This window comes from Triturus cristatus, chromosome 7, assembly GCF_964204655.1.
Source record: "Triturus cristatus chromosome 7, aTriCri1.1, whole genome shotgun sequence".
NCBI classification, from domain to species: domain Eukaryota; kingdom Metazoa; phylum Chordata; class Amphibia; order Caudata; family Salamandridae; genus Triturus; species Triturus cristatus.
Window position 1 is genome coordinate 201,561,443 of NC_140590.1, and position 13,471 is coordinate 201,574,913.

The 13,471-nt window shown below is 48.5% G+C and overlaps 1 long non-coding RNA gene across 1 annotated transcript in view; it reads left to right on the forward strand.

Annotated features, from left to right (window-relative positions):
• The first annotated feature begins 4,473 nt into the window (after positions 1–4,473).
• Positions 4,474–13,471, forward strand: part of LOC146809216 (uncharacterized) — a 35,669-nt gene continuing 26,671 nt past the window's right edge. Inside the window, exons 1-3 of the long non-coding RNA XR_014965533.1 lie at positions 4,474–4,593; positions 5,063–5,218; positions 6,720–7,251. This is a non-coding gene — a long non-coding RNA (uncharacterized LOC146809216). The remainder of the gene's footprint in view (positions 4,594–5,062; positions 5,219–6,719; positions 7,252–13,471) is intronic.

Here is a 13,471-nt window from a genome sequence, read left to right on the forward strand (position 1 = left end):
CGTAGATGAAGGGAGGGAGTCGAATACTCTGGGTTCTGCCGGAGAGGAAGGATTGGATCCAGTCGAGGGCGACTCCATGTATTCCCGCGCTGTGAAGTCTGGCTGCAAGCATACGATGTGAAACGGTGTCGAAGGCTGCAGAGAGGTCTAGAAGGATGAGGGCAGCAGTGTGTCTCTGGTCTTGTAGTGTGTGGATGTCGTCAGTGGCGGCAAGGAGGGCGATCTTGGTACTGTGGCTGCTATGGAATCCAGACTGAGAGGCATCTAGGATGGAGTTCTCTTTGATGAAGGCGGTCAGCTGGGCGTTAACGAGTCTCTAGGTTACTTTGGCCACAAAGTGGAGGGGAGAGATGGGCTGGTAGTTTTTCAGGTCCATTAGTTTCTTGAGAAGGGGTTTAACTTTCGCCCATTTCCAGTCCTCTGGGCAGATGCCAGTTCTGAGGGAGGCGTTGATGGTATGTCCTAGATCGGGTGCGTTGAAGGTGGTGGCTCTTTGGAGTATGTGCGGTGGGCAGGGGTCCGATGGGGCTCCTGAGTGTGTCTTCTTCATGGTCACGGTGATGAGTTCGACGGTAGTGGGATCCCATGACGTGATGGTCGGCTTATCATCTGGGGTGGGTAGTGGGGTGATGTCTGGTGCTGGTTCACTGAAGCTGTCGTAGATGCCCTTAATCTTCAAATAGAAGTAGGAGCTGAGCTTGTCGCAGAGTTCTTGGGAAGGTGTGACATCCGTGGCTTCGCAGGTGGGTTTTGCGAACTGCAGTATGACGTTGAACAGTTCCTTGGTATTGGTCGTGTTGGTCTGGACTTTGTCTCTTATGAAGGTCCGTTTGGTGTCTCTTATGCGCTGGTGGTATTCCTTTAGGGTGATCTTGTGGTTCTTTCATGCTTCTGTGGTTTTCTGGTTTCACCAGATTTTCTCTAGGCGTCTGCGGGAGCGTCTGGATTCTTGAAGTTCTGTGGTGAACCAGCGGCCTTCAGAGGGCGTTGTTTGGTGGTGTGGCAGAGGGGGGCGAGCTTGTCGGTGCAGCAGGAGACCCAGCTCTGAAATTCCCTGGCTGCGGTATTGGTGTCGGTCGTGGCGCTGGGGGGGTTTTGACAGAGGGTGGTGTTGAGGTGGTCCTCTGTGACCTTGCTCCAGTTCCGACGTGACGGGCACGGGGTGGGCTTGGGAACGGTGATGGTGTTGAAGGTGAAGTGGATGCAGTGGTGGTCCGTTCAGAGGGTCTGGGTGGTGTGGCTGAAGTGGATGTTTGTTCCTCCCGCAAAGATGGGATTGAGGGTGTGACCCGCTCTGTGTGTGGGCTTGTTGATGAGCTGCTTCAGTCCTAGGTTGGTGAGGTTGTCGAGGAGAGTGGTGAAGTCGGGTCGGTGCGGTTGTCGAGGTGAAAGTTGAGGTCCCCGAGTAGAATGTAGTCCATGGAGGTGATGGTGTGGGGGGCGGCAAGTTCAGCGATGGTGGTTGCCGGATGGGTGCAAGGTCCTGGTGGTCTGTAAATGAGGGTGCTGCAGAACGTGGTTCTGGAGTTGGTCTGGATCTGGATGTGGAGGTGTTCTGTGTTGGAAAGGGGGTCACTCATGCTGGATGTGGAGAGTCGTAGTCGAAAGTCACTTTCTAGTGGTGATATCCCCTTTTAAATATGTCCCAAAGAGTTAACAAAGAATGACCTTGAAGTATGAAACATTTTAAAACTATGTGAACATATGAGGCCATTTGATTCTTAGACCCCCTTTCTCGTGGGTGTGATCACATTTATAACCTTCAAATGAAACAACTGTGGGTTAGGCTAAACAATAGGCTATGCGAAAAGAAATATCCTCTGCAATGAATATTATAAGAAGTATGTTAAACTATCAACATTTTCTATTCATGCATTGTAGTGACTGTGTGAAGTAATAAGAAGTCATTCCATTCAATGATAAAGTGTTTCTTGCAAAACCTTATTATTAATCACAACCTTTTGTAATACGATGTGATGTTTTCTTTAAAAAAACATGTCAGGGTAATGTCAAGAAATAGGAATGTTTTGCACTTCTCAACACTTTAAGCTTTGTTGCTGGTAAAATGTGTCTTTCTTTAAAAATGTTAAGGCCTTGTACTAATAGGTATGGTTACAGATTGCATTTGTACACATTATAATGTTGAGTCAGTTCAATATAAATTGTATGCTAACATTGCACGTCTCCTTAACTATATAAATTAGCATTTTAACAAAATTCCCTTTCAATCCCCTCATCCAATGATTATCCTAACCATCACAGTTTCATAAGTAGCTTCTGCTCTGTGGGCACTCTGATCATCAGTTGAGTATTGTCTTCTTGCTTTTAAACCTTTGAAGTTCAATGATTTTCTATATTTGTCATTAAGATGATCTTTTAATGCTAGTTCTTTTTCATTCTCATACTCCTTCCTCTGCTCTTTCTTAATGCAGTATCCATAGCCTTTGATTAATGCAAATAGGAAAAGTATACAAAGCCCTATAATTAGTTGCTACAAAAGAATAGCTTTCAGGTTTCCTCCTCCTGCTATAGTGATCCAGTGACCAGTCTTGTGTATTCCCTTACCAAAGTTTTTTTAATCACTTTCAGCCTTATGCATCAACCCAAAATCCAGTCGGTAAAATACCGATTCGGTAATAGCTCCCGGTATTAAGGAAAAAATGCCCAATCCCAATGCATCAACCCAAAAGCAGAAATCGCTATTTAAGGAATCCTTAAATAGCTATTCTTTAAATAGGGATTCCTTAAATACCGATTCCTTAAATAGCGATTGCATTTAAGGAATCCTAAAGTGAGATTCCTTAAATGCAATGCATCAAAGTTAAAAACTTAGCGATTTCGCTAATAGGGGGAGCAAATTACCATGAAGATGAACTGCATGGTAATTTGCAAAAACTTTGAAAAATGCACTTTTGTGCATTTTTCAAAGTTTCATGTTGCACACACACATGCCCTTAGAGCATGTGTGTGTGCAACATATGTGCACATATCATTTTCAGGGGTGCAACAGGGTGTCCTTTTGACACCCTGGCACCCTTGAAAGTGCTCCCGCTATTAGCGATTCGGTAATACCGAATCGCTAATACAGACTGGCTTTACATTCATTCCTATGGGCCTCCAAGCCCATAGGAATGAATGGGTAGGTATTCCTTATTACCGATTCGGTATTACCGAATCGGTAATAAGGAATATTAAGGAATCGCTATTTGAATAGCGATTCCTACATGCATAGCCTTTTGCTATTCCTTATTAGCGATTCCTTATTTTTCGCTAATAAGGAATCGCAAATGCTAATGTTGATGCATATGCCCCTATGTATTTTTACCTCTTCTAATTCAGGTTTCACATCTGAAATGTTTTATGCAAATTCTTGAATTCTCTTTCTGTTATTGCGTATGTATGAGCAGCAATGCTGGTTTTACAGCAGTTGACAGGCTCTGCCTATCTCTGCGACTAAAATGTCTAATGCGAAGCAATTTTGCAAAACCGCAGATTTGATTGCTACAAGATCAGTGTTTGCAACTAATAAAGCTCCAGAAGTACTGGTTGCCAGCTTATGACCAACTGTTGAAAGTTATGTAATCTTTTCATTATTCTGACTCCTGTAGGTGGAATGAGTACACCATACATGTCTCCCACTAACTGGTTTCCATCTTCTATACTACAGGTGTGTTTGTGTGCTGGTGTCAGTGTTGGTCTATCTACATGATACATCTTTTGAAACAATACAGCTGAATAGCAAATACCCTCCCAATCAGCATGAGACTGGGAGTAAGTATCTTATCCACAAACAAAATAAACCCCATTTAAAATTTGCCATATGCCTCTCATTAATTCAAATGTATGTTCACAGCTACTTATTCCCACATGGAGCCAATGTAATTTCATTTCTGAACATTCTTTTTCAACAGAATATGTTTCTCACGCTGTCATTGTTACTGTGATACATTTTTATTAATTTAAAATACAGCCTTCCCGGATGGCTTCTTGCCTTGTGCAACTGGTACACCTTTTATATACTTTTGGGACGTTCATCCGTATTAGACATCACTAGCCATGTGGAAACACACGAGGCGGTGTTTTGTCTATGCATTGACACACACAATTCTGCGTTTGGAATCCTTTTGCTCCTGTGTGCTCTTGTGATGGTGTTCGGCGTTTAACATCGCTCGCCATGTGTTATAATGTGAGGCGGTGTCGTTCCACACATCAATATATACAATTCTACGTTTGGAAACTTTATTGCTCCTTAGAATATGATTTGTGTGATTCAGGATAAATAAACATACTCTTTCCTCTTTTGACACTCAGGTTTAAATATGGGTGTTTATATTTGTATTGAGGCACGAGTCTTTTTTCAAGTTCTATGCTGACTCTTGGGTTTCAATGGAGATGCGAGATGCAAAAATCACACAGGCCGTTTTGTCTACGCCCACCTACGTCGCTTCGGTTGGTGTTTGCGGAAGTCGACGCCTCCGCATATCCACTGCCTAAATACCGGCACGCTTTCCCAATGATGGACGTGACCAAACATCCGGTGAAGGTTTGAGGAGGAAGCACGGACCTTTGACGGCTCCTGGTATGCAGCGTGAGGTGCGACTCATTAGACTCGTTCGTATAGAATGGATAGTGTATTTCAGCTCAGGCGCACTGGCTTGTGTTGCCATGTTGCTGTTGTTCTGCTTAATCTCTTCATATCTGGTGTCGCGTTGCCTGGATATAATGTGGCCTGTATGGGGTGTATTTTTAGTTTAGCTTTTATCTTGGCAGTTGTATACGGCTTACCGTTGCCGGACACGATATTGTGCAACTATTTATATTCCATGCCGGGATGACCGGCCCTTGTTTGTGCATTGACTATTTACCACACACAACTATCAGATTTATTGAGTCTTGTACGTCTATTATATGATTCCCGTGCCCTCATGCCCCCCTCTCATTCCCTGAGTGGATATTTTCTCTCTGCCGCTCTTAGCCTTCCGGGAGTTTCTTTTAGTTTTCAGGATATGTGTGTGAACTGTTCCATTGATCGAATTCTCCTTCTGCTTTTTTTGTCTGACAGAATCTATTATTGTTCCCTTATCAAGGAGGCATTCATGTCAAATGAAATGAAATAATATGGAATTGCTACGTTAGCAGTATTGGCTCCTCTTGAGACTGACTCACAACAATACAGACAGTTGCCCCACTGTGGAGTTAATATCTATTCTCACGCATGGTATGTGTCTCTATGGCTTTTTGTTGTCTACATCTTTCTTTTGATCTTTGTATCACATTGGGCTCATCCATACAGTCTGTTCTCTCTTCTTGAAATGCCTCATATTATTAGTCCACCTAATAGTTTGGTATTAGCGTTTTATTCTGGGTTCTGCCTGTTTATATTTACAGGCTGTACAATGCATTTACTATATTTGTTAGTCTTTTCTAATCTATACCATCCATATGGTTGAATTATAGTTTTAGCATGTATAGCCTGCATATATTAAAATATACATAGCGAGATTGGCCAAAAATGATATAGTATTTCGACCCTCACATACGATATATTAGAACCCATTCTATTATAGGGCCACACTTACAAGTTATCACTTGTTGCTTTATTAATTGTAATAATGCACATGTTTTTAGGTCCCTGTTTTCAAGCCAGTTACTTTTGAGGAACGCACATATGCACATGACCATGATCGAGACTTGGTGGTTGAATATGTCTAATGCATAGGGTAATAGCCTTTCCTCCGCTCTGGCTGGTTTTATCTTCCTTTTTTTTTTTTTTGTATTTATATAGGTTTATTTATATTTTACATGTACTGTATAGGCAAAGGATTTTTTGTTATATAGGGCCTCATGTAGGTAGCATACAAGTTACCACTTCTTAAATACCGAACGTTACCGAATCGGTATTTAAGAAGTGGTAACCTGTATGTAGGTAATCATTTGGAAAATTTTACCGAATCGGTAAAATTCGGTAATTACCGAATCGGTATTTACCGATTCGGTAATGAGGCATACCTTCCCATTGATGGGAAGGTATGCCTCATTACCGAATCGGTAAATACCGATTCGGGAATGGGGGGAACACATGCAAGGGTGGTAGGGTGTCACATTGACACCCTGTTGCACCCCTGATTCGGCCATGTGTGCACATGTGGCACACATACATGCCCTAAGGGCATGCATGTCTGCCACATTGCACACTTCTAAGCGCTTTAAAATGCTTACACACATCCATACATTATTTACCACCAACTATTAGTTGGTGGTAAATACCGACTCCTAAAAACACCCACACACTCCCCCTACATCTCATTTCTGGATTCGGAATTTACCGAATCGGTAAAATTACCGATTCGGTAAATTACCGAATACAGAAATGAGCCCCCTACATCTCAAAAGCCAAAATACCGGTCGGTAACGGTATAATTACCGAAAATCGGCCGTTACCGACCGGTATTTGGCTACCTACATGAGGCCCATATTCTTTTGTAAATATGGGCACACTTATGCCTTAATGAAATGGTGTCATACAATAGTATGTTCTTATGGGATGCTCCAAATATATGTGTTTGTATGTACTGTCCAGTGTGTAGTTAGATATTTGTCATAATTTTCATTTCACTTATATATGTAATTGTGTATATATGGATTTGTACTTTTTTTTTCGCTCCTGTGTTTGTTTTAATGTCTTTATATTTATGTTATGCTCTTTCATACTTTTTCAGCCCTGACGAAGTTCAATTTCTGAATGAAACACGTTGGCTGAGACTGTCTTCACATTTCTGTTGGATAATCACAATAAAGACTATCTCTATTGAAAGAAAACTGACCACTTGGGTGCCGATTCCGATCCTGTAAAACGAATGGTCGTACGGAGAGTATTCTCCGTACGACTCTTTCCCGGGAAATGCACCTTACAAACCAGCAAGTACGATTCGTACAGAAATACCATTTCCGTACGATTCGTAATAAACTACGTGCGCCGAAAAAATACCCACAATTCTGATCCGGGACATCACGTACGTGACGTCCGGACAGAGTCAGGCAGCGTTCTACGGACCAGCAAGTACGATCCGTGCCTACGTCACTCCGCACGGATCATTTTTTACTGCAGCCAAAAACTCCCGGGAAATTGAGGACGACGCGAAGAAGGAGCAGCGGTACGCGACAGACAGCCATGGACCCCATCCTACGTGTCATCCCGTCCCTCCTAACCTACGACCTGGAGCACCGAAACCGCCGTGCACGCCGCAGAAGGTCAGAACAACACCCAGGGGCAAAGGGGGGCGAGGGGCCGGAAACATAACCTCTACCTCATTTTAAAAATACCATATACTGCCCATACATTACTTCCAGGGTCTGGTCACTTCGGGGGGCGTGTCCAGCAATCCCCATGTACGCGTACCCGTCACCACTACAATGGTGGTACGGCCCGTAACCACGCCCTCCGAGCGTGGGTATGGCCCGTACCATGCATACCCCTACATCTTCACTACAATGGTACAGGCCGTACCCACGCTCGGGGGGTGTGTCCAGCAATCCCCATGTACGTGTACCCGTCACCACTACAATGGTGGTACGGCCCGTAACCACGCCCTCCGAGCGTAGGTACGGCCTGTACCACCATTCTAGTGGTGATGTAGGTGTACGCGCCGTACCCACGCCCTCAGAGCGTGGGTACGGCCCGTACCACGCATACCCCTACATCACCATTACAATGGTGGTACAGGCTGTACCCACGCTCGGAGGGCGTGGGTACGGCCCGTACCACCATTGGAGTGGTGATGTAGGGGTACGCGTGGTACGGGCCATACCCACGCTCTGAGGGCGTGGGTACGGCCCGTACCACCATTGGAGTGGTAATGTAGGAGTATGCGCCGTACCCACGCCCTCAGAGCGTGGGTATGGCCCGTACCACGCATACCCCTACATCACCACTCCAATGGTGGTACGGGCCGTACCACCATTGGAGTGGTAATGTAGGAGTATGCGCCGTACCCACGCCCTCAGAGCGTGGGTATGGCCCGTACCACGCATACCCCTACATCACCACTCCAATGGTGGTACGGGCCGTACCCACGCACGGAGGGCGTGTGTACGGCGCGTACTCCTACATCACCACTACAATGGTGGTACGGGCCATACCCACGCTCTCAGAGCGGGGGTACAGACCGCATCACCCGTACCTCTAGGGCACCAGTACATTAGTGATACAAGACGTACACACGCCACGAATGTTGGCTTAGGGCCTGGTGCAGCATATAACCAGTATATTGGGGTGTGTTCATGGCCAGGACAGCAGTGTACAGCACCAAGGGTGCGGGTGGGTGGGTGGGTGTCTGCCTAGGAGTCCCAGCAGTTGACAGAGACATGTGAGGGGTGGGTGCAGAGGAATACCAGCAGTGGACAGAGACATGTGAGGGGTAGGTGCAGAGGAATACCAGCAGTGGACAGAGACATGTGAGGGGTGGGTGCATATAACTCCCAGCAGCGGACAGAGACATGTGAGGGGTGGGTGCAGAGGAATACCAGCAGTGGACAGAGACATGTGAGGGGTGGGTGCATATCACTCCCAGCAGTGGACAGAGACATGTGAGGGGTGGGTGCAGAGGAATACCAGCAGTAGACAGAGACATGTGAGGGGTGGGTGCAGAGGAATACCAGCAGTGGACAGAGACATGTGAGGGGTGGGTGCAGAGGAATACCAGCAGTGGACAGAGACATGTGAGGGGTGGGTGCAGAGGAATACCAGCAGTGGACAGAGACATGTGAGGGGTGGGTGCAGAGGAATACCAGCAGTGGACAGAGACATGTGAGGGGTGGGTGCATAGGAATACCAGCAGTGGACAGAGACATGTGAGGGGTGGGTGCAGAGGAATACCAGCAGTGGACAGAGACATGTGAGGGATGGGTGCATATCACTCCCAGAAGTGGACAGAGACATGTGAGGGGTGGGTGCAGAGGAATACCAGCAGTGGACAGAGTGTGAGGGGTGGGTGCAGAGGAATACCAGCAGTGGACAGAGACATGTGAGGGGTGGGTGCAGAGGAATACCAGCAGTGGACAGAGACATGTGAGGGGTGGGTGCATATCACTCTCAGCAGTGGACAGAGACATGTGAGGGGTGGGTGCAGAGGAATACCAGCAGTAGACAGAAACATGTGAGAGGTGGGTGCATATCACTCCCAGCAGTGGACAGAGACATGTGAGGGGTGGGTTCAGAGGAATACCAGCAGTGGACAGAGACATGTGAGGGGTGGGTGCATATCACTCCCAGCAGTGGACAGAGACATGAGAGGGGTGGGAGCAGAGGAATACCAGCAGTGGACAGAGACATGTGAGGGGTGGGAGCAGAGGAATACCAGCAGTGGACAGAGACATGTGAGGGGTGGGTGCAGAGGAATACCAGCAGTGGACAGAGACATGTGAGGGGTGGGTGCATATCACTCCCAGCAGTGGACAGAGACATGTGAGGGGTGGGTGCAGAGGAATACCAGCAGTGGACAGAGACATGTGAGGGGTGGGTGCATATCACTCCCAGCAGTGGACAGAGACATGTGAGGGGTGGGTGCAGAGGAATACCAGCAGTGGACAGAGACATGTGAGGGGTGGGTGCAGAGGAATACCAGCAGTGGACAGAGACATGTGAGGGGTGGGTGCAGAGGAATACCAGCAGTGGACAGAGACATGTGAGGGGTGGGTGCAGAGGAATACCAGCAGTGGGCAGAGACATGTGAGGGGTGGGTGCAAAGGAATACCAGCAGTGGACAGAGACATGTGAGGGGTGGGTGCATATCACTCCCAGCAGTGGACAGAGACATGTGAGGGGTGGGTGCAGAGGAATACCAGCAGTGTACAGAGACATGTGAGCGGTGGGTGCAGAGGAATACCAGCAGTGGACAGAGACATGTGAGGGGTAGGTGCAGAGGAATACCAGCAGTGGATAGAGACATGTGAGTGGTGGGTGCATATCACTCCCAGCAGTGGACAGAGACATGTGAGGGGTGGGTGCAGAGGAATACCAGCAGTGGACAGAGACATGTGAGGGGTAGGTGCAGAGGAATACCAGCAGTGGACAGACATGTGAGGGGTGGGTACATATCACTCCCAGCAGTGGACAGAGACATGTGAGGGGTGGGTGCAGTGGAATACCAGCAGTGGACAGAGACATGTGAGTGGTGGGTGCATAACACTCCCAGCAGTGGACGGAGACATGTGAGGGGTGGGTGCAGAGGAATACCAGCAGTGGACAGAGACATGTGAGGGGTGGGTGCAGAGGAATACCAGCAGTGGACAGAGACATGTGAGGGGTGGGTGCAGAGGAATACCAGCGGTGGACAGAGACATGTGAGGGGTGGGTGCAGAGGAATACCAGCAGTGGAGAGAGGCATGTGAGGGGTGGGTGCATATCACTCCCAGCAGTGGACAGAGTAATGGGGGTGTGTACATCATGATCAGATGAGCACAACTCCATGGGTGTATGTACGCATCCCTAATGTTCGACTATGTTGATAGTGCCATAACAACACATCACTGACAGCAGTGCCCCACTCCCATGAGGAATGATGACCTTCCCCCACTGCATGACACAACACATGTGGGTGTGAGGAGAAATGACACATGCATACCCACCCCTGGCGGATGCAGCACAATACACACACAGAGATCATGCCAGAAGACTGTACAGTCATGTCAATGCCCACTACACTAAGAGAGCCAAAGGGAACACACACTGTCACGCACATCCCAGGACTGATAGGAATGTACAGGTGCTGGGACAGGCACCAAGATGTTGCCTCTCATGGAAGGAATCAGGTGGACTTCCCACAGATACAATGCCCACAATTGTCAGTCAGGTGCCCAAATACCCTGCAGAACAAGTACCAATTGTGTGCTAGGCTGGGATAACACACATGCATAGTGGGGAAAATGCTCAATGTCGCCATTAAGGCATGACAACATACTCAATACACAAGTACAGTGACTAGCAAGGATGGCACAGACGATGCAGCCGGAGACATTGCTGAGCAGGCATGGCCATGGTTGAAGGGATCCGTCACCAACAAAGGAAATGTTGACCCAGGTCAGCACAACAAAAGTGCAACTCCCTGCAGGGAAGATGTCAGGTGCCACAGAGGAAGGAACACTTCTTGGGACAATGTCTCCAAACGCAAATAGCACACACGAGCAAAGATACTTCGCACAGATATTGTGATGGCACGCAGATACCATGGTCCACCCCATGAGCATCAGACTACAACTTTTTCCTGAAACATAACACATTACCACAACCCCAACTCCGGGACCATCAGCACCCACATCCATACCTGAAATGCAATTGTGTTCAAAGTGAAAATAAAATGCTTTATTCAGCATTAAATGAAAATGTATAAAAGGACACTATTTACAAAGGCACATGGCCAGTCCAGATCAGAAGTCCATGGGGGGACACATGGCCATGTGTCTCCCCTACCTTGCCTGCACATTAGAACCCTCAGGGCCGTCGACTGTGGGGGGGGCATCATGTGGGGAAGGACCAGGCACCGCAGGGACAGGAGGTGTGGTGGGTGCAGGGACGGACGCCTCCACCACAGGGGGTGGGGCAGCACCAAAGGTGGAGGTCAGCTCGGCACTGCACACTGCTGCCAGGTCGTCCAGCGTCTCCCCTTCACCCGAAGAAAACACAGGCTCAAAGGAGAGGGGGGCGGAGTGATGGGGTGCAGCGCTACTGGGGGAAGGGGGAACAGGGAGGGACTCGACTCCCCTACTCGTGGAGTGCCATTCCCGTTTGCGGGCTGGAGAGCCAGAGGGGCTGAGGCCCAGCACAGCCAAGTAGGCCTCCTTGTCAGGTTGTGTGGTAGGGGAGCCGAGGGGAGTGCCTTTGGAGGGCCTGGGTAGTGCGGCATGCGGCCTCGGACTGTGGCTGCGTGTATGCCTGTGTGCCCCAGACCCAGTGGGTGTGCCTTCATCCCCATGAGTGTGCGTGCCAGGAGGAGTGTTCTTGCCCTTATGTGGTGGTGTGCTGCCTGTGTCTGGTGGGGTGTGTGCTTGGGAATGTCTGTGTGTGCTTGGGACAGGTATGGGAGTGGGAAGTGTGGATGGTGCAGGGGTAGGGGGGGACGAAGCGCTGCAGGAGACTCACTGCTGCGTCAGTGAAGAGTCCATGGACCTCAGCAACATCCGTTGGTCAGACATCGCTGATGACATGCCCTCCATGTACGACACCATCTGTGTAGGGAAGGGGTGTGGCGCCGCAGCCAGGGCGACCGACTCCGGAATCGGGGGATCACGGTTCGATCCTGGCACCGGAGGCAGATTAGCCCAGCACCATGTGACTATGGGCAATAGCTTGCTTAATCTTCCCGACGGCCCCCAGCGCCTAGAGACCCTTACGGGTGATTGTTCGCGCTTTACAAATGTGGATCATTATTATTATCATTCGGGTGTGGCCATGGAGGACATTCAGCATCGATGTCTGGCCAACCTGCAACTGCCGCATAATGTCCACAGACTCTGCAGTGAGGGCAGCAGGGGGGACACGGGCAGGGGGTGCGGTGCCTGGCACGAAGGAGACACTGTGTTGCCTAGCATGGACAGAAGGGACCGGAGCAACTTGGAGGGCGGTGATGGGAATGGAGGGGGCGGTGACAGATGTAGTGCTGCTGCCAGGTGTCATAGCAGCCTCCGCCCCCTCGAGGAGTTCAGCCTCGGACCCGTCAGCGTCGTAGTCAGTGTTGTCACTAGACAGGTCCTCCGCCTGACTCCCCTCGCCCTCCATGCCACTTGCTCCCGCAGACTCGGCAGCAGTGGTGGCAGCGGTGCTGGATCCCTCCTCCACGTCCGTGCAGGTGTCTCCCTCTGTGTCCTCCGATGATGCTGTGGGCAAGGTGAAGATACAGAAAAAAATCAGTCACCTGTATACAACAGACACATGAGTCCAAACAAAAATGTCACAGTGCATATCAGGAAATGCATCATGAGTAACATCTAGAATAGTCCGCACATATGTAACCCGGCACTCCCCAGTTGGTTGACCCACCATGCCACTTGGAAACAATGAAGATTATGACACAACAGCAAATAACTTGATATCGAATTATACTGAGAAGCTAGTGTCTGGGGACAGTTGAGCACAGCGAGACTATGAAGGCATGCCACCTCTTGTTCACTGTGAACGAAACAGTATTGGTGCACCCAAGGCCAAATAACACACCTCAATGCTGAAGGTGTCCCCACACTCTGAGACCTGTGAGTACTTTAGAAACCATAACCAAAAACATTGCGATCCCTTGGGACTCACAACACTTTACACAATGTACATGTTTAGAATGTGTGAATGTGCCACTTTGTGAACAGAAGACACATCTGCCTGTATGACAGAAGTCACACAATGAGGTGCACACAAAAATACATTTACACAGTCATTGTATGAGCTGCCAGACGAATTCTAATAAGCCACTGTAAAGAAGAAATGGGG